This window comes from Carettochelys insculpta, chromosome 33, assembly GCF_033958435.1.
Source record: "Carettochelys insculpta isolate YL-2023 chromosome 33, ASM3395843v1, whole genome shotgun sequence".
NCBI classification, from domain to species: domain Eukaryota; kingdom Metazoa; phylum Chordata; order Testudines; family Carettochelyidae; genus Carettochelys; species Carettochelys insculpta.
In genome coordinates, this window is record NC_134169.1 from 1,248,384 (window position 1) to 1,268,167 (window position 19,784).

A 19,784-nucleotide genomic window follows, 5' to 3' on the forward strand; every position below is an offset into this window, starting at 1 on the left:
TCTTTCCTCATCCAGCAGCTTAAAGCTGGAAACTAAGAAAAGAGAGGCCTTAAAGGCTTCTCGGCCCACCACCTGAAAGGGTGTCTCAAGTGGGGAGAGGAAATCTCACATCTCAGGGAAGATGGGCGAGCTCAGCAACTTCTGAGCCGGCTGCTTCTTATCGCCTCAAAGAGAAGAAATCAACAGCATACAGGCACCTAAGTGCAGCAAAGGGGACAACTACTGTTGGTGGACGTTTTTTGTTTCACTAATTACAAAAGTGTTCCCGTGTCTCATTGAAAGGTACCGCAGGCTGTCTGATTGGTGGCACTCATAGGGGCAGGGAATGCCCGGCTCCAGGCCAGCCATAGAAGTAGGAAAACAGGCCAGGACACAAATGACATACTGTGTTTTTTGCTGATTTCAGCTTGGAAAGTTTTGTGATTACCAGTGCACCACAGAATCTCGGCTGTGTTCCTCTGACCCTCCCCTGCAATGCCATCCACCAGTGTGGCATTTGCCATGACACCTGGATGGGCCAACTTGGAGAAAGCGGTGGTGAGAGGGCCTAAGAGCTGCCTTTCACTTGCTCAGCGGGTTGAGCAGTGGACTTTTGGGAACACTCAGCAAGATTCGTGAAGTTGGCTGGATCATCGTGGGCACAATGGGGTCTTTTTTTTCCTCCCCTTGCTGAGGAAGCATAAGAGAAGAAAGGAAGAGCATGCTAGCGCCTTGGTGTCCCACTAGTGCTGACAATATCCTTTCCAGGAGCATTTGCCAGCAGCAATGCCCAATGCAGTCAGTAATTGCTCTGTGGCCAAAGTTCAGAAAAGCTCTGCTGAACCCTGGGATTGAACTAAGGACCTTTAGATCTTCAGTCTAATGCGCTCCCAACTGAGCTACTTCAGCAACTGCTTATAAGGCTTTCAGGCCATCACCTCAATGTTGGAGATGTTTTTCTCAGCTATTGCTCTGATCACAAGTGTCCTTGGGAGGCAATGTTGGCAGCTTCCTTCAGCTTGAGTTCCTCTTTTGCCCCATTTCTGCCTTACTTCCTGGGTTCACCCAGGGACCCAGGGGACTGCAGGATACTGATGGCAAGGAAGGAGATGGGATTCGACTCTTTTGCTACAATAGTATCTTTCCACATTTTTTTTAAAGATGCTTCTTTCATATTTTGAAATAAATCTATTGCAAGCATAGGGTTCACTCTACAAATACATCTACGTTTCTAATATTTTTAAATTTTAACAGCAATTGCTTGTTCTGAAGTATGGTAGAAAAACTGGGAATCCTTGAAACATTTCAGTTTGGGTTAAACTTGGGGCTTTTTTCCCCCCAATGTTCCTGAGTTACTAGAAAGGGTGACTCATAGGCTGTTTCTACACAGGTCACTTCCTTTGGAAGTGGCATGCTAATACACGGAGCGAAAGATGCTAATGAGGTATGGAAGCAAATTCCCTGTGCCTCATTAGCATTACATCACCTTCCGGACTCCAAAATGCCATGTAGAAGCGTGGCCCAGGGAGCCCTTCCAGAAGCCCCTTCTTCCCAAAAATTTTCAGGGGCCCAGCTTCTACATGATGTTCAGGAGTCTGGAAGAGCATCTTCTGGACTCCAAATCACGTGACCTTATGCTAATGAGGTATAGGAAATTTGTCGGAAACCCTTGCTGGGTTCTGGGCAGTCTCAGACCAACCCTGGACCAGCCTGGCAGCCCTGTTTACCCTGATTCATGTTAGACAGTCACAGGGTCAAGTTACCACCTGTAGCTCTTTCTGAGCCCCTTGAGGCTATTGCCACTCCCACCACAGTTCCCATCCCCTGTGTGAGTGGTGTGGAGCAGGACTGAGCACCTTTCCCTTTCTCCCACGAGAGCACCACAAGCACCACAGACAGGTGTGTGGCTCCCTCCCTCTCGCATGGCATCATTCTGGCCACAGGCTGAGACCAAACAGCTATCACAGGGCACAACCGCAAGGTGGGGAAGTGACCTACATGGGCAAAATCTCCTTTGGCTTATTACAAACCTGGCATTCTTGTAGTTCTCAGAGCAGAAAATAGGTGCCCAGTACAGGTGCTGGCTACATGACTGGGTGCCTGCAGTGCAGAAATGAGAGGATCTCCATCACTTTTCGATGAAGTTTGTGTCTGAATTGTGCCTCAGTCGTGCCACTCGTCTAACAGAAACCCATAGCAAGGGCTGGTGCAATGTTAGCAGAGACATTGAAACCAGTCCAGCTGAGCATGCAGAGAATAGAACTGATGTTAAGAGTGGGATTTCAACCCACACCTCCCTTTGGAGACCAGAATACCAAAATATGGGACAGACAGTACCTTGAGTTTGGAGTCATAGCCCACTCGGGCAGTGGTGAAAAAGGGGAACTCTCAGTCCAAGTTATCTGTAGTGTTTGATGAATTGCTCAGGCAGACCACAGTAGCACGTCTTTTTCAACACCAAACTAGTGTTCTCCAGCACAGCTGGTTTTCATAAAGAATCACCCCCACCTAACATTTGCAGGTGCTTTGTCATTAGCTAAAAAGTTTTGGACAAAGTGGGAACTGCCGGCTTGCGGAACTCAGGGCTGGAATTCTTCTATGCAAATATTTGCTAAATAGGTGGTTGATGGGAGCTCTGATGGGCCGTGTCTACACTTACACAAAACTTTGAAATGGACATTCCCACCAGCTTCTCTTCCCCACTTACAGCTGTGAGCTAAGTAAGAACATAGAACTCTTACTCTACCAAGTATACCAAGTAAACTTAAACCCACCAACTTGTTGTTATTACAATAAGCAGCCAAACAGCTAAGCTAGCCAGACCACCTGAAAAATGCCTTGGAAGTGGCCCTTCCAGAAATGATTCAGGAGCAGAGAGAGGCCCATTATGGGCTCAGGAACAAGGTGAGTGGGTTAAGAGTTGCTCCTCGGCACAGGAGTTAGCTCAAGTGGCAGAGCACTCAAACCCTTGTCCTTGTGTAAGTGAATAACACAAATTCAGAGTAAAACTGGTGTTTAACCATTTGTCTGTTCTGTAGTTAAAAGAATTCTCGTGTTCTGTTACGCACACACACATTTCTTTGTTATAAGTTGTTACAATTGTTTAGGCTGGAGCCTGGCTCTCCTTTACTACTTCTCTCCCCACAGCTATGTTTGCACTAGAGATTTTTTTTTTTCAAAAAGGTCGCAGCTCTTTCAAAAAGTCCTGTGGAGCATCTACACAGCAAGGCTGTGGCTACAGTGCCCAGCCCTTTTGGAAGTGGCTTGGAAATGTGGCCAATAGGAAATGCAAATGAGGTGCAGATTTAAATATTCCATGTCCTATTTGCATAACCGGTCAGGACCTCAATTCTGGAAGAGCTGATATTGAAAGTCCCAGTTGTGAGTGCAGCTGCTTCCCTCTCCTCTAGCAGCTGAGCTGGTAAAGGACTCCCCTCAATTTCGATAAGGTTCCCCATCCACACATGGGAGGGCAAGCAGTGGCTTGAGGATGCAGTTTAGGGGAGGGCAAGATTCCCTTTATAGAAAAGTAGAGCTTCTGTAGTGTAGTGGTTATCACATTTGCCTAACACGCAAAAGGTCCCTGGTTCAAAACCAGGCAGAAGCATGAATGCCTCTGTTCGTGGGGCTCACTCTTATGCCCAGAAGGGCTCATCTCTTTCTCCTATAGCCTCTCTTACAGATAAGCCCAGCACCCATATGACAAGAAGATGTTGAACCAGACCCTGTTGTACAGCAGGACAGCCCAGCAGATGCATTGCTGCTAGTGCACAGAAACTCTGTCCCAGCATGTACTTGAAGGCTTTTCCCTCACTGATGTCACTGGCTGGGAACCACAGAACTATCTTTGCCCCTCATTCAAAAGAAGCTGTGCCAGGCAAGTGCCCCTGCCCTATCCCACATGTTCAGTCCCAGCCAGACCCAGCCAACGCCTGCTCCTGAACCTGCCTCCCATCGGCCCCTCACAGACTGACCTGGCAGAGAAGGGGCCAATCCAGCTGGAGCTGCTGTGCTAACAGAGCAGCTGGAAAGGAGCAGAGCATGACAGGAGGAGACACAAAGGCTGCAGACCCTGCCCATGGCCCTGCTCTGTACCCACCCAGCAGGGACACATGGGCTGAGCTGTGCTGCTCCCAGGGCAGGGCACCACAGTCCCCTGCTCACCCCAGGAAGCAGCTCTGCAGGGGACATGAGTGATCATAGCCCTGTTGGGCCAAACCTGCCCATCCCGTGTCCCCGGCCAGCCAGTGAGTGGCAGAAAGGTTCCTGGCAGGGTTGAAGTTGGGACATATGAAAAAATCCCAGGCACGTTGGGTGAGGTGCCGAGCGGTGAAGAGGATGGACGGCTAATCCATTGTGCTCTGCAGGGCTTGAATCCCATCCTCACTGAGCCTTTATAGGCACCATCCTGCTGAGCTTTGTTGAGTTCCAGTCCTATTGTGCGATGCTACTTCTAGCACAGCTGAGCCTGCTGCCCCCCCCAGCTCCTGAGCTGGGCAGACTCCAAGCACAGGCCAACTCTGTCGCTCACTAGTGTGGGGGGTGTCTCTGCAGAGGCAGGTCTGGGGCAGGAGAGGGCCAGGAGGCAATACACACTGTGAATGGGATTCCCCAGTGCTCAGTGGCCCAGGACCTAATGCTGAGCCCTTGGCTCCATAGACCTGCTGGTGAATAACAAGAATCAAGGGCATCACCTCCCTGCCTTAGTAACAGACAAAGGGCTTTGGGGTTCCTCCCATGCTCCCCACACCCACTCTGCAGCCACCTCAGCTGTCCACCTGTCAGTGTCTGTTACTTCTTCCTCCAGAAGGACGGCAGCCGCCTCCTGCAGCTCTCTGAACTCTCCAGCACAGCCCAGAGGGGCTGTAAAGCAGGTGAGAGGCAGCCAGAAAGATTTGGCCAGGCACCTCTGGGTGCTGCTTTCCTAATCTCCACTTACCTGGGAGGTCCATGGGCAGGGGAGCCACAGAGCCTCTGGGACTTTTCTCCTAACTCGTTTGGGTTTTGTCAGTGACAAACAAAGGGATGTGAGAGGAGAGTAACTCTCCCTCTCCTGCCCAGCTGAGATTGCGCTGTCAGCAGCTGTGCACAGGCAGTGCCAGAGAGCCACAGGGCTGGGAGGATCAGTCTCTGTTCTTGTAGCCAGAGGAGCCACCTTCCCAACGCCAGTTTCCCCTGCGTTTGCCTGAGCTCTTGTCTGTGCCTGGATTCTTCCCAATGCTCCTCTCCCATCAGCCTTTGCCTTCCCCAGCCATGACTGGGATTGCCAAGGGAGGGGTTTTTGGTTCCCCAGACACCTGTAGGAAAATGTTGCTCATGATGCACAACAAGGCACCACGGGGAGTTGAACCCAGGATCTCCGGTTTACAAAGCAGGTGCTTTTAACAGTTAAGCCCTGGTGCCCCCCTTTCTTGAGTTGTGTGTCCTGACAGGGAGGTATCTGTGTTCGTCTGTGTCTTCAGCCAAAAAGCCGTCCTGCAGCACTTTAACGACAACCAAACGAATTTATCAAGTGATGAGCTTTTGTGGGGGCCGACCCACTCTGATGGGTGCCCACAACAACCCCTTCCCGTTCCCCAGCACAGACATTGTGCCCGACGGAAGCTGGAGTTGCTGCCAAGAGGACATTGAGGATGAGAGGAAGGAAAAACCCCCTTTCACTTCCTGTCCCCTCTGCCGTGTGCAGATCAGACTCCACCAATCTACCCTCCTCCCACCCCACCTGCCCCAGTGCCAGGATCCCACCAGCAGAGCCTGGAGTCCTGCCCCCCTTTGCTCCCTCAGCCTGACTTTCACTCTGTGCTCCCCACACCCTCCTTTCTCCCTCTTCACACCCCAGGGGTGGAATGAGGAACGGCCCAGCTGTGGGGCAGAGTTATCTCCTGTCTCTCACGGAGTGGGGGATGGGCTGTGCTGCCCCGGCTGGAGCTTTTCAGGGTGAGCATTTGCTGCAGTGTAACGAGAAGAACATTTTGCCTTTCTGTGTCCTTCTGTCCTTCAGTCCCACTTGTGACCCTCCACACAACCCCTTTGGTTTATTACCAGCCCAGTGCAAATCATTGTGCCCTGGGGGCGGGGCTGACTTTACAGCTTTCCCTGTGTGAAACCTTTGAGCAGGGCCGGGGGCTTGGCAGACAATCAATGGCCTCCCTTGGGCTCTTGGCTTCTTGCTGAAGACTCCCTATTGTCCTCTGTTCTACCAGCTGAGCTATTGAAATGCAGCACTTAGCCCTCTGCCCACTCCTGTAGCTAGTTCAACTCACCCACGTGTTATGACAAGTGCCACCCAGGTGATGGCATTTCAGGAGAGAGGAAGAAGAATCCAGCTGAGATTCTGTGGGACACTGGATATCACACAAGTTCCCCCATTGAACTCAGCAACAAACACAGCAACTCATTTCTATCCTGGCAGGGATTTCTGCTTCTGTGGCTAGTCTGTGACTGAGCATTCCCTGCTCCTATGAGTTCCTGAAAGTGAGAACCTGCAATACCTTTTAGAAAGACAGGGAACAGTTTTGCAATTAATGAACCAAAAACATCAGCCAACAGCCTTGGCCAGGTTGACTGTGCTCTCTTCACTGGCTGCAACGGACAGAGAGGCTCAAAGAGAAACAGACCAAATGGCTTGCAGGGAGCAAACTAAAGCTCTGATAGAAGGTAACTCCAGCATGTGACAGGGAACACAGCCAGAGACACAGAATCCCACCCAGCCCAGACCTGCTTTGGGTCACCCCAGGGCACAAGGGCTCATTCCCTGGGATACACTGAGTGCGGGAGCCAACTGGTGGGAGGGACCTGATGACCTTACATCTGTAGGGCAGGTTAACCACATGTCCCTGAGCGCAGCCCATGCTGGAGGCAGCCAGGCAGCTTTAACAGAACACAGTGTCAAATGAGGAGCAGATACTTGTATTTGGGGAAGGGATCCTGAGTGCTGCATCCCAGTCATGTGGTTTGTCCATGGTCCTGACTTCCTCACAAATCCAGCCTCCAGGTCAGAGCTGTTCCCGTTCCTTCCAGGGGGAGGGGACATGTTCAAGGTGCTCTCTTGTGCCATTGCACATGGCTGAGAACAGTATCCATGATAACAAAAGAGTAAAAGGCTCAGAGATGTGGTGACCAAGTGGTTAAGGTGTTGGACTTGAAAGCCTCTAGGGTTTCCGTGCACAGGTTGAAATCCTGCTCACAGCAAAGCCTGCCTTTTACCCCCACCCAGGGCAATTCAGCCCCACACACACTGGCACACCCTGTGTGCGTGGCAAATGCCAAGAGGCTGGGTCCCTAATCCTGCTGCACAAAGGCTGGCTCTTTCGAGGGAGAAACGCCACGGTTGTGATGTGGTCAGTGCTCCAGACACAAGCTGGCTGCTGCCACCTGCTGTGAGCAAAGCTCCAGACAAGTAGGCGTCTCTCCCATGCCCAGCTCTGCTCTGCTTCTGCAATGCTGTCCTGCTCTGCTCTGTCTCTGCCTGCACCCATCTGCCTCATCCCCCAGTGTCTGCTGGTGTCTGCCTCCACCAGTCCCTGCCCCACCTTAACCCCCGGGGCCACCTCCTGCTCCGCTCACACAGGAAATAGTGGCAAGGGCCTGTCCCATGGCCCTCATTGCCCCACTGACAGTGTAGGACTGGGGGGAGCCTGAAGTGGGGCAAAGGAACCTCTCGGGGAGAGCCTGACAGCAGAGAGAGGCAGGTGCAAAGTGGACAGAGGGGGTTGTGGGGTGAAGAGGGTAAAAGCTGGGGTGTGGTTGGCTGACCCATCTAAGATGGTGTCTTCTGGTCACAGCCGTCTCTGGAGATGGGAGTTCAAGATGCTGGATGGGGAGGGATGTGGGCCAGGCCAGCGAGTGGCTGAGGCATGGGCAGGCCAGCCCAGTGGAAAATATTGGGGTAACAAGGAGGTTCATAGTTGACTAAAGTTTTCCATCCCACTTGGTGCAGTGCCAGGGTTGGGGGCTGCTGGTGTGGGAAGGTAGCACAGATTAGAAGGACCCCCCCCCTTTATTAACACAGTCTGTCCACTCCGATACCAGGTCAGACTTACCTTTCAGGGTATGGCACAGTGGGGTGTGAGAGCAGGAAGGTTTGAGCCACAGCAGTGGCCTCCCTCAGGGCAGCTGAGGTGAACACAACAGCAAGGCCCCTTTGGGTTTGGTCCATGGGAGGGCTTTGTACCAGTGGGGGATACAGGCTGATTTCTGGGAGGTTCCTCTAACGCCGAGACTCCGTCCCCACCACTTACTGATGGGAGCCCAGAGAGTCTCTGCTCATTGCAAACCGGCATAAGAAGCAGAACATCTGCCTGCCAGAAGGGAGGGCTCAGGCGCCGCTTTTCTGTGAGGCCAGTTGGACACAGTGTTGGACTTCAGATGAGACCATTGGTGGTCTGAGTTCCTATGTGGTCCTACTTGCTCTACACTCACTCTGTGCAGCCTTTGCCCACAGCTTGCAACCTTCTCCTTGGCTGCTCTGAGCAATGGTTTGGCTCCAACTGGACTCTGGGAAGCAGTCGCTGGTTAGGGATGAGCCCTGGCTGCTCCCACTGAGCCATGACCTTTATGGCCTTGCCAAAGAAGAGGTGGGGCAGATCAGGTTTGTGTGTTGGGCAGTTTCCCTCTTCCAAATGGTGCCTGTCCTTGTGCTGCAGAGAGCTCATTTACTAGCCCCTTTGCAGTACTGGGGTTTCTTCACTTCTCATTCGAAGGTGAGAAAGCTCTTGAGGACACATCTCCTGCCCCACTGCCAAACTGAGACCCAAAAGCAGGAGTGGTGACAAAGCTGCTGAGGAGCTGCTCTGCTTTCTGTGCTCTCCTGACACTGGGAGCAGACTGGCAGCAGCTGGCCCCATGCTGGTTGAGGGGAGGCTTTCAGTCACTGTGTGGCCTGCCAGAGTCAGGGGAACAGCCTGGCTGGGGGTGTCTCTGCCGATCTGCCCTCAGGCTGATCTCTGAGAGGCCTTTGGTCAGTGTTGAGTCTTCCAGGGGGTGGGGAGCAGCCTGGCTGGGGGTGTCTGTGGCTCTCCACGGGCCAGGTATGATGGTGAATCCTTTAACAGTGTGTGACACACATGATTTTGGGAGAAAGATTGTGCACATGCTGGGGGAGGAGCAGAGCAGTCCCAAAAGCAGGCAGCTTGTAAACCACGACCTTTAGACAGGCTTTCAACTGGGTAGAGCAGGAAAGGGGTAACAAGCCTGCACTGTGGTGTGAAAGGGGAAACTGAGGCACTGCACCTCATGACATTTGTGGCTAAATGCCAAGCAATATATCCATTCCCAGACACTGCTACCTGCATTCCGGGGGCTCTTGTTCCCACAGGGGAGTGCACCAGACAGAATGAATCAGTTTCCCAAATATGGCCAGAAAAATCAGATGAATAATCTGAGAGGTGTCAAGCAAAAGGAGTAGCATTGTCCCCTCAGTGGTGTAACATGGAAGAGTCCGCACCTCCCTCAGCCCCAGTCAATTCCAAGGCAGGGAGCAAACATTTTCTGCAAAACTATCCAGAATTATAGCTTCTGCTCTGCATCCTTCCAGTGGTCTGGCCATTGGGGGTGGGCAGCAGCCCACGAGGTTCACCAGCTACAGCACTCACACCACCCTCTTTCAGCCACCAGAGGACAAAGGCCACATCCGTGTTCCCTCTGACATTGCCCATCTTCGGGCTGGTGGAATTTCCTTTAAGGTGGGATGAACTATTTAGGGGCAACACCAATGCTGGGGTCATGTGCAGATTTGCATCATGGGTACAGATTAACATCCTTACCTATAAATACATGTTTGGAACAGATCAAAGGTACGGAAGACAAACACATCTAACCGGGGGATAACTCTCAAGGTGCAATGCTTCTCATGGTTATTTCATGTGACGTCATATTAAAAAGAATATTAACGCCCCATTTCGGAACCTCTATTTGATCACCCTTTCTTACAGCTCCAGCTGTTAAACACACCCAGATGGAGCACTCTGAAAATGGCCCTATAAATAAATCACAGACATGGCCATTCAGTGAAACATAAAAATCCACCCCAGAGCCCCAATGGAAACACCTCCTCCCACAGACCACGAACTCTCCACAATCTCCACTGCAGCTGCTCTCAGAAATGAAGTATCTCCCTAAGCACCGCATTGTACAGACCTCTGCAGTTCACAGAGCCACCCGTTGCATGGATATCACCTGCCCACGGCGCTTAATGAAGCTGAGTCCAGGGAGTTGACGCAGCCAGTAGAACCTGTTCAGAGGACATCAGGCACTGCAAAGCCACAGGAACCTCCCTGTCCAGAGCAGCCAGGCCACTTAGTCAAGATGCCCCAGGGGCTCACCTTGAGCTGGAAACTGTCATTTTGGTGTTTTTAGCAGCACTGTCTGAACAGCTCAGCCAGCCAGCTGGTAGGAACGGGTCTTACAAGTGTCGGCTTAGGAAAGGAGCTGGGGAGCTGCAGGGACATATGGACTCAGCAGTGAGGTAGCTGGGGCAGGGCTTTATCTCATACCCTGGGGAATTACCTCGAAAAGTAGAACACACGCTTTGCGCGTGAAAGGCAGTGGGATCAATGCCTGTTTTCTCCAGTGAGGATTGTATTCTCCAGCCTTTTCTTCCAACACAAAGTGGGACCAGAGCCCCTTCCTCTAACAGCTGGGTTCCCCCCATGGAACCTCTCAATGTGGAGGCAGGATTTGGAGCCATCTGCGCTTAGCTGTGTGCAAGGGTACAAGAGAGCTCTTTGAACATCTCCTCTCCCACCTGCTGGGAACTCACACACGTTTGCTCTGGAGGCAATATTTGAAAGAGGAAGTCAGGACCATGGACTACCTCAGGTGAGAGAAAGTGGTGATGCACAGGTGAGCCGTGTACCTAATATGGTAATACACTTGGAGCGGGTAGGAGTGAGTTGCATGTGGGTCATTTTGGTGGGCAGGTTTAGTGCTGCATTCGCAGAAGGTTCTGGAGTTGGGGGTGACAGCTGTGGGGTCTGCTCCGGCGGGCTCTGTGTCTGTGGGTAGGAGAGCAGGCAGGAGAGCAGCTGCTCCAAGGCCATGTGTGCTGGGTGAGCTGGGAGCAGCTGAGCTCAAGAGCAGGCAGCAGACTGAGGTCCCTCCGCTGGAAGCACGTTGCAGCAGGTGGTGATGGAGTTACCCTCTGTCAGGGAACATGGGCCATGTTAATATTGTGCTTAGGGTAGCAGAGAGAGGGGACAGGCAGTGTTTGAGGGGACACCCGGCAGGGGCCTAGCGCAACGGGTGAGGGGCAGCAGGGTCTGAAGTAATTCCTAGCCAGGGCTCAGGGCTGTGGGGAATGGGAGACAGAGCCTGAGGGTGGGTGGATGCCAGATCATTCATTCATCAGCTAAGCCACAGAGCCCATCGCCATTGCTAAAACCCAGGCACTACTGGGAATGGGACCCAGGCTGTTCTGCTTCTAAGACACGCGCTTCAACCAGCTAATCCACAGACCCTCAAGGACCAGTGGCTCAGTGCTCACTGGTGGCCAATGACTCCCATACAATGTCCTTCATTCTTTCCCTGTCCAGTGTGGAACAGCTTAGTTTCTGTAGACAAACTCCGCACCCATCTAGTGCACCATCTACCCATTCTCTGTGGGCTCTGCCTCTCCTGTTTGAACCATTCATAATGTTATATACCAGGGTCTTGATTTTTCTTTCCTCCTGTATTCTGCAGATGTACTCAAATTCCTGTAACTTCCATTGCATAACCTTCTGCAGTAGGTTTTCTTTCAGTTGCTTCTTTCTGTAGAATCCCTCATAGGTGATCTTCAGCATCTCTCCCATTATCAGGATCTTTTTATAACAGCTCCTCTCAAATGCCAATATCCTTCTCTTTGAATCTTTCCTTATCACCCATGTCTCACAACCGCACATCATGCTGCTGAATACACACGTGTTCAAGACACTCAGCTTTGCTCCTAAGATAATTGTTTTGTTTCTTCAGTTCTCATCCATTGCCTTCAGACACGCACTTGCTTTCAAAATTCAAGTCGCTATTTCCTTCTCACAGCCCAGAGCATATATGATGTTGCTTCATGGGAATAAGGAGACTTCGAAGAAGGTGGCGTCCTTTCGAAAAGGAGCCCCGTCTGGACGCGCCGCTGCCGCCCGCATGCTAATGAAGCGCTGAATATGCATGTCAGCGCTTCATTAGTAAACTTCGAAATGGCCATTTGCGTGGCCATTTCGAAGTTTGGGGCACGTATAGACACAGCCCAGGGGGGCTAGATAATCACATGTGCCAGGTAGAAGACTTACCTACCCTGAATGCAAACCCAGCCACACCTGACAGATCAGCTCATGTCCTTCAGTGCATTTTCTCTGATTTCTACTAAACAGTCTCCAAGCAGATAGAAGAACACTGTCCCACACACAAAGGAAATCTGCCTCCCTGAGTGATGGCAGCTATGTGAGTGGGAGAAGGTAGGTCAGTGGGGAAGATGTGGTGTGCGCCTGAGGAGAGAAAGTTTAATCAACACCCATTTGAAAAACTATTCTGGGCTGGGACAGAAAAAGGAGCCTGGGGAAGAAGAGTTTGTCTTACAGGGATCTGAAGATTAGCGATTCAAGAAAGAGTGAAATATGGATGTCAGCCAGGGATAGAGTGTTTGATTTCAGGTAAAGTGATCTTCTTTCTAATCCATGCTCCCCTTTTCAAAGGCAGCCACTTGTATGACAATAGTTGTATCACCTTTCCCAACATGCTCTGGATTTCTATCGTATGGGGATCCTGAAAATGGAAATGAACCCTTAACATTTGTCAGTGCCAATGCACATACACCAAACAAACCCCTCCCTTTGTTGAAATCTGGCTACACAGCGAAACTGACAGTTGAGACTGACATGAAGAATTTTGGGTCTTATTTCCATAAAGAGGTGCTCATTCAGAGTCTATCAAATACATCACTTCCAGCAGGAAAGGTCTCTGCACACTTTGTAAATGTGTGTGTCGAGAGGATGTCAATTATTCCAGGAATTCACAGCCAAGGCCTTTATGTCCTCCCTCAGCTAGATATCCATACACACGCACCACCAAGCTCCCCAGTCTCTGCATTTCTGTTAATTCCCTGCAGGCTGTTTATTGTAAAAGAAAAATTAACCCTTTTCACCTTTTGGGGGCTTCTAAGAAATGTCACCTTACAGCCAGGTGGAGCTGGCAGCAAGACGGGCTGGGCTCAATGTCTAGGGGAGAAGAGTGGTAGAAATGGGGCAGGAAGGAGTGTCCTGAGAGGTGAAACAGCTGGAGGGTGGCATGGAGTGCAGGGTGCCAGCCTGTCAAGAGTCACAGGTGCCCCCAAGAGTAACATTTGGTTGGTCCTGGGGTGTAAAAAGCAGTCCTCAGGAGTCTGATCTCTGCAATCTGAGTTCAAATCTCAGTGGGTTGCTGGTTGGTTGTGTTGTTGCTGTAAATCTTTGTCTCTCCAAAGCTTGGGCTTCTTTGTTCACTGGTGCACCTGAGGAAGTTTTTTTTCCTCCTGCTGGATGACTGAGGCCCACTGGAGCTAGATAGGACTCTGGCTGGGCTGAGTCACCAACATGGCTGCAATAGGTCAAGGCCCTGCAACTTACCAGTCTGTGAAGAGATACCTGAGGAGTGAGGTTGTGTTTTTCACAGCTTCTCCTGATTGCCACACAATTGTTGCCAGTACCTGGAGCTGCCAGGCAATTCCTATTGCACACGTGGCATTTAAAGGAAGGACCATCCAGAGCAGGCTAAGAAAGTCAGGGGACAGCAGGTGAGAGGAAGAGTTCCAGGCTAGAGCCCAACTCATCTGTCCCCCTCTGGGCCCGTGGAGCAGGGGCTGCTAGTTCTGACACCTCCATGGGATGCTCTAATGCTCCAGAGCACCCAAGGCCAGCACAAGAGGAGGGGAGGGCCATGACTGCATTGGCCAGAGGACTTCCCTAAAGATCACAGAACCTGGCTGTTCCCACCCGCAAAGCAGCATGTGCTCTGCAGCCAGCATCAAAATGGGATAGAAAATCAGCTCTCCCCAAAAGGGGCCTCTTAACTGTGGGGCTCCTTTCAGCTGTGGGGCAGGAGATAGGTCCCAAAGAGGCTTTTCCCCAGCTGCTGAGAAGCACAGAAGAACTCAGGATCTGCACAGGGTGGCACAGTTGAAAGGAGACCTGCCTCATGCCCTGTGACTTGGGCTGTAGATGGAGCTATTACTGTCCATGGCAGAGCATCATTCATTCCCCCTGCTCAAGTATCTGCTCCTTTCCCACATGTGCACTGCCCAGCCCAGGAGCTAGGAGAGACCAGAGCACCATATGAAGCCTTGGGGAGGTGCCCTTCCCCTGTCATTGGCTGCCCCTGAGCCAGGACTGCCCCTCTTTGCCAGAGCACTGCACCGCTGGTTGTGTTTGGGGCCCTGCTCAGGTCCTGGCAGCAGCACTGCAGGGGACTGAGATGAGCACTGCACTGTTGGGCTGACATTGGAGACAAGCTGGGCCCTGTCAGGCAAATGAAATCATCCCACCCCCACCTCTGGCAGCCAGAGCTCAGCTCAGCCTCCCAGAGTTGGTCTGTGCTTTTCCTGTGGCCAGCAGAGAAGCTGGGAGGCAGCAGGCAGAGGGAGGGGGTGTGTAGGAAGCAACATCACACACACAGGCTGGAGCTCAACAAACCTCAGCAGGCTGGTGACTATAAAGATTCAATGATAATGGGATTTGAACCTCTGTGTAGGGAATGTGGCAGCAGGAACACAAGGTTACTGAGGCTGGGAGGAATGTGTCCCCCAGAGGTCATCTGCATGAGAGTGCAAAGGTGTGCGTGTGTGATACCTTTCAGGCAAAGCCTAATGGGTCGCAAGTCAGCCATGAGATTCGGTCTATTGGAAACACGTTGTTGTAAAATCACAATTTAAGCTGACACTCAGTGTGGGAGTTGTGAGATCTCACCAATGCTCTGGGTTGTTGTAGTGGACAGAGCAGTTGCCACAGCTGCAAAAGACATTGATAATGAAGGGCTCCCTGATTTAAAGCATTGTAAACATCTGAGGAGCAGTACTAATTAGGTTAGTTGGCTTGTTTGCTGATTTGGTCTTGTCTGTTGGTTGGTTGTAAAGCTGTAGGTCTGGTTTGGTCTGGCTGTTACTACCTGTTGCAACAAAGAGTTGGGTGCTAGGGTGTTCATGAAGCCCTTCTGGAGGTATTAAGAGCTGAAGTTGCAAAGTAGCAGCTAAGATCACATAGAGCTGAAATCACAGGTTTCTACTTCAGGGCAATCCCCAGCAGTGTGATTGGTGAGGGAGGGACAATGCTGACTGGCAGGTGGCTGGCTGGTAGGCGTAGCGGTGGATGATGGTGGATGGCATGTAGGAAGAGTGCGGATGACCGCAACCGGTGGGTGGGTGGCTGGCCTGTAGGAGGGGCAGCCAGTGGGAGGCTGCAGACAAGTGGGCAGCTCGTACTGCCCCTGTGACGTATCTATGGGCTCTGGGTTCGGGATGCACCGCAGGAGGTACACCCTGAAACTGTGTGTGGGGTAAAGGGCCAAGAGCCCCAGCAAGAGACTTGCTTCTATAGTGTATGGGGATGGGATCTGGGTAAAGGGGTTTGTCTCTTCTTTGCTTAGACACACGGCATCTGTCACTGTATCCTTGGGGTACGTTATGGTCATTGCTATTAAATAAGCTGTTTCTATCTCAGACTCTGTGCTGGTGCAGGGGGCGGGGAGGAGAACTGCCTTACAGGCACCCAGCCAGTGGGCTGAAATTGTCCCAGGCCACTGGGTGGGGGCTTGAGCTGATTGGTTGTGTCCTTGACAAGAAACCCCCCAGGAGTTGAACCCGGCTGTTCTGGCAAGCACCTGCCATTAATAGAAGGGTTGCATAATATGCAGGGCACAATGGATTTGTAGTCTATCACCTTCACCACTCAGCCACCTCACCTGGTACCTCTATGAGCCTTTTATATTCACCAAAGTGAATGCTGCCAGGAACCTTTCTGCCACTGGCTGGTCAGCCGGGGACACAGGACATCAAGTTTGGCCCCGCAGTGCTACTCTCACTCCTGTCCCCTGCAGTGCGGCTTCCTGGGGTGAGCACGGCCCCAAACACAGCTGGGGTGCAGTGCCCCAGCCACACATGGGGATGAGGTGGGGGCAGCCCTGGCTCAGCTGCAGCCACTCACATGGGCAGCTGCCTGTGAGGGAAGGGCCTGTCCCCAGTGCTGGCTCAGGGGCTTTGGTCTCTCCCAGGTGCTGGGATGGGCTGGGCTGGGAAAGGGGCAGACACTTGCCTGTAGAGATGAATGTCACACTCCCCTCTCTCTGACACTGAGAGCAATAGATCAGTCTGCAGCACCAGCCACAGGGCCTGAGGCAGGTGTCCACGTGACTGTCCCACCCTGGAGCCCCTGGGGTCCCTGCTCAGCAGTGCCCAGAGAAAGGCTGTTGAAAGTGCCATTTGCTCCTGCTGCCCTGGGAGCTGGGCACTTCCCCACCGGCACAACAGCCCAGGCAGAATAGGGCCCCTGGCTGCACTAAATGCTGTGTGGGGAGCTCCTGAGAAAGTGCCAGTGGGGAGCACATGGGGCTGTGCACAGGGAGTGAGGGGACAAACCCCAAGGGTGGGAGAAAGTCCTGAGGGCGCAGAGACACACACAGGGCCTGGAGCCCAAACCTTGTTCCCACTGGCACGTGGGGCAGGTGCAGGAAAGGGGTAAAGCCAGAGGCGAGGGCAGGGCTTGGGGCGGAGGGGAGCTGTTTCAACCCTTCCCAAGTTGCCACCGACCCCACTGCACCCAGAGCCTCTGTGCAGTGGAAAGGAAAACCCTGATGGAAGGACCTTGGGCGAGGCCCAGACCAAAGCTCCCTCTTCCCCTGCTTCCACTGAGAACAAAACCCCAGCTGCAGTGCCCTGCCCTGGGAGCAGCACAGTCCGGACCTGGGCAGGCTCCGCTCTGGGGCTGGGTCCTGCACCAGCTCTGTCCATGTGTCCCTGCTGGACGGGTACAGACAGGGGCTATGGGCGGCCCTGGGCAGGGTTTGCAGCTCTTGTGTCTCCCCGGACACTCTCTGCTCCTTTGCAGCTGCTCCGTTAGCGCAGCGTTTGCAAAATGGGCCTTCTCCTGGCCTGCTGCTCACACAGCTCCCCTGTCCTTGCAGCCTCCGCTGACTCCCACTTCTCACCTCCTCAAACACAGGCTGCAGCTCTGCACTCACCTGGCCCTTCGTGAGCGACCGCCCCGCGCTACTGCTACCCCCATTCAGGTCCCACCTCCTGTCAGCCTCACCCCAGCCTCCATCGCCTCTTGGATCAGCCACACACACGTTTCCTGCTCTCTCCCTCGCAGGCCCTCCCACCTGGGACCAGCTTTCCACAGAGATACTCAAAGCTCCCAGCCGCCTCCTTCAAACCTGTCTGCACCTCGGTCCTCCAGCAAGTGGTACGGCAGAGAGGCTCCCCCAAACAGCAGCAGCCAGTGTGTGTCTGGAGCAGCAACTGCATCACAGCCTCAGCATTTGCCCCAGGCACAGACACCTTTGTGTGGCAAGCTCAGGCTGTGCTCAGAGTGCCTGTCTGCATTGCCAGGGTAGGAGTGTGGCTAACACAGGCCTCGCTGTGAGCAGGATTGGAACCTGCCCAGGGAAAACCCTATTGGAGGTCTAGTCCAACACCTTAACCACTCAACCATCACAGCTGAACGGCCCTGCCAGCTGTTAAGCCAGAGACATGTAAATAGTCACAGGGCCCAGGCCTGACGTCTTCAGCAACACAGAATTCAAACAACCACCCGGCTCCCAGCGCACGGGACTGGTGGGGATCTGGGGCTCTCTGTGCTCAGCCATATGCAATGGCACAGGAGAGCACCTTGACCATCTCCCCTCCCCGTGGAGGGAACGGGAACAGCTCTGACCGGGAGGCTGGATTATAAGAGGAAGTCAGGGCCATGGCTGACGCACGCGGCTGGGAAGCAGCACTCAGGACCCTCCCCCCATCTGACACTGTGTTCTGCTTAAGCTGTCCGGCTGCCTCCAGCACGGGCTGAGCTCAGGGGCAGGTGGGTGACCTGCCCTGCAGCTGTGAGGGCATCGGACCCCTCCCGCCAGTCGGCTGCCTCACTCAGTGCATGCCAGGGAGCTGAGCCCCTGTGCCCAGCAGTGAGGCAAATCAGGGCAGGGCTGGGTGCGGTGCTGTGGCTGTGGTTGGGTTCCCTGTTATCTGTGCCCTTGTGTGACTGCTCGGAGAGACTCGAGTGTTGCCCAGCTGATTAGCAGAGCGCTCACCACTGAGGCTTTTGTTTCTGTTGGTGCTGCACATTGGTGCGTAGTTCAGAGCATACAAAATTTATTGCACACATGGGTGGAAAAGGCTGGAGGGAACAATGTCTGTGGGTGTCCAGCCAGGCCAAGGCAGGGCTGTTCATTGTGTGCTGGGCCTCGCTGGGAGTTTGGGGGCGGCCAGCTGGGGATGCTGAGCTGGGTGTGCGGCCGGGTTGGTTGGGTCACGTCACAGCCGTTTTCTTTTCTGAGGTGCTGTGGAAGCCATCTTAGATAGACGCCGTTTCTTGTTTCTTATTTCTGCATGTGCACAAGAGCTTGAACTTTTCCTCACCTGTTTGGGCCTGGCAGGGAGGGTGAGCTCAGTGGAATGCCTCACTGAACTCCTTGCATTTGGGGCTCTTGCTCCCTAGTGCCTCTTCCTCCTTGCTGAGAACGGTTTTCTCTCTGAAAATAACTGATGTTTCTCGAACTAATTGTTTCTGGCCCTGGACTTGTTTGTGTGAGGGTATAAAATACTCGAGTTAGCTGCATCAAGCAGCCTTGCTGGACCTGGCCTTACTGGTGTCCAGTTCGGCTCATCTGTTGCCTTATTGAATTCAATAAAGCTGAATGTCAGCCGCCTAAACACAGAGAAGTCTTTTCCTTCACCAGTGTGGTGCTTTTTGTGGGGGTAACTCTTATCCCTATGACACACCTCCTGCAGGGGCCATTGCTCTTTGTGCCCAGGCACATGGCTGGGATAAGGACTCAGGATCCTTTCCCAAATAGACATATTCCTCCCACAGCAACTTCCAAGTGTCAAACTGACACTGCAGGTTCACCATCACTTGCCCACCAAGTTCATGTCTGAGTTATGCCTGTCTTGGTACTGCTCTAACAGAAATCCAAAGCAAGGCTTGGCAGGCTCCAGCCAGGGGAAGTATGCTGACAGGTCAGTTCTTTCCAGGAGCCTCTGGAGGCCAGTTTGGCATGTAGAAAATGAAAGTGATGTCAGGAATGGGATTTGAACCCATGCCTCCTTCAGGAGACCAGAACCCCCAGGTGAAGGAAAGACAGTACCTTGAGTCTGGCGCCTTAGACCACTCGGCCATCCTGACACAGCTGAAAGGGCCCCTCTCTTTATGCTAGTTTTGCTTAATATTTGATGAGCCAGGCAGGCTCAATTCATTCTGTACTCATCTGTAGCACAAATCTTTCAACAGCAAAGAGCCATTCTCCAGCTCAGCTGGCTTTCATACGCAATCACCCCAATATGATCTAATGCTGGGAGGTACTTTGCCATTAGCTGAAAAGAAATGGATGAAGGAGGAACTGCCAGTTTGCCATGCTGAGGCTATGGGTACTCCACAGAGATCCTTTGAAAGAAGCCCTCCAGAAGATCTCATCCAAAAGAACTTCTTTCAAAGAGTGCGTCCACACACAAAGAAGACTATCAAAAGAGTGATCTGCTCTTTCAAAAGCGAGCATCCGCCCAGCCCCCGCTCTTTCGAAAGAATGGACCAGGGATCCTAAATGAAGACAGATCTTTCAAAAGAAGGGCCCTGCAAAGCGTTTATGCACATTTTGTT

General features: G+C 52.6%; 3 non-coding genes across 3 annotated transcripts; 1 reads left to right on the plus strand and 2 right to left on the minus strand.

Annotated features, from left to right (window-relative positions):
* Positions 1-3,513: 3,513 nt before the first annotated feature.
* On the plus strand, positions 3,514-3,586 carry TRNAV-AAC (transfer RNA valine (anticodon AAC)). The gene has a single exon. It is a non-coding gene; the product is annotated as a tRNA-Val (tRNA).
* A 13,964-nt stretch (positions 3,587-17,550) lies between these two features.
* TRNAS-AGA (transfer RNA serine (anticodon AGA)) lies at positions 17,551-17,633 on the minus strand. Its single transcript has one exon. It is a non-coding gene; the product is annotated as a tRNA-Ser (tRNA).
* Positions 17,634-19,204: 1,571 nt separating this feature from the next.
* Positions 19,205-19,313, minus strand: TRNAL-CAA (transfer RNA leucine (anticodon CAA)). Its single transcript has 2 exons — positions 19,276-19,313; positions 19,205-19,250 (listed from the first exon to the last, which is right to left on the minus strand). It is a non-coding gene; the product is annotated as a tRNA-Leu (tRNA).
* Positions 19,314-19,784: the final 471 nt, after the last annotated feature.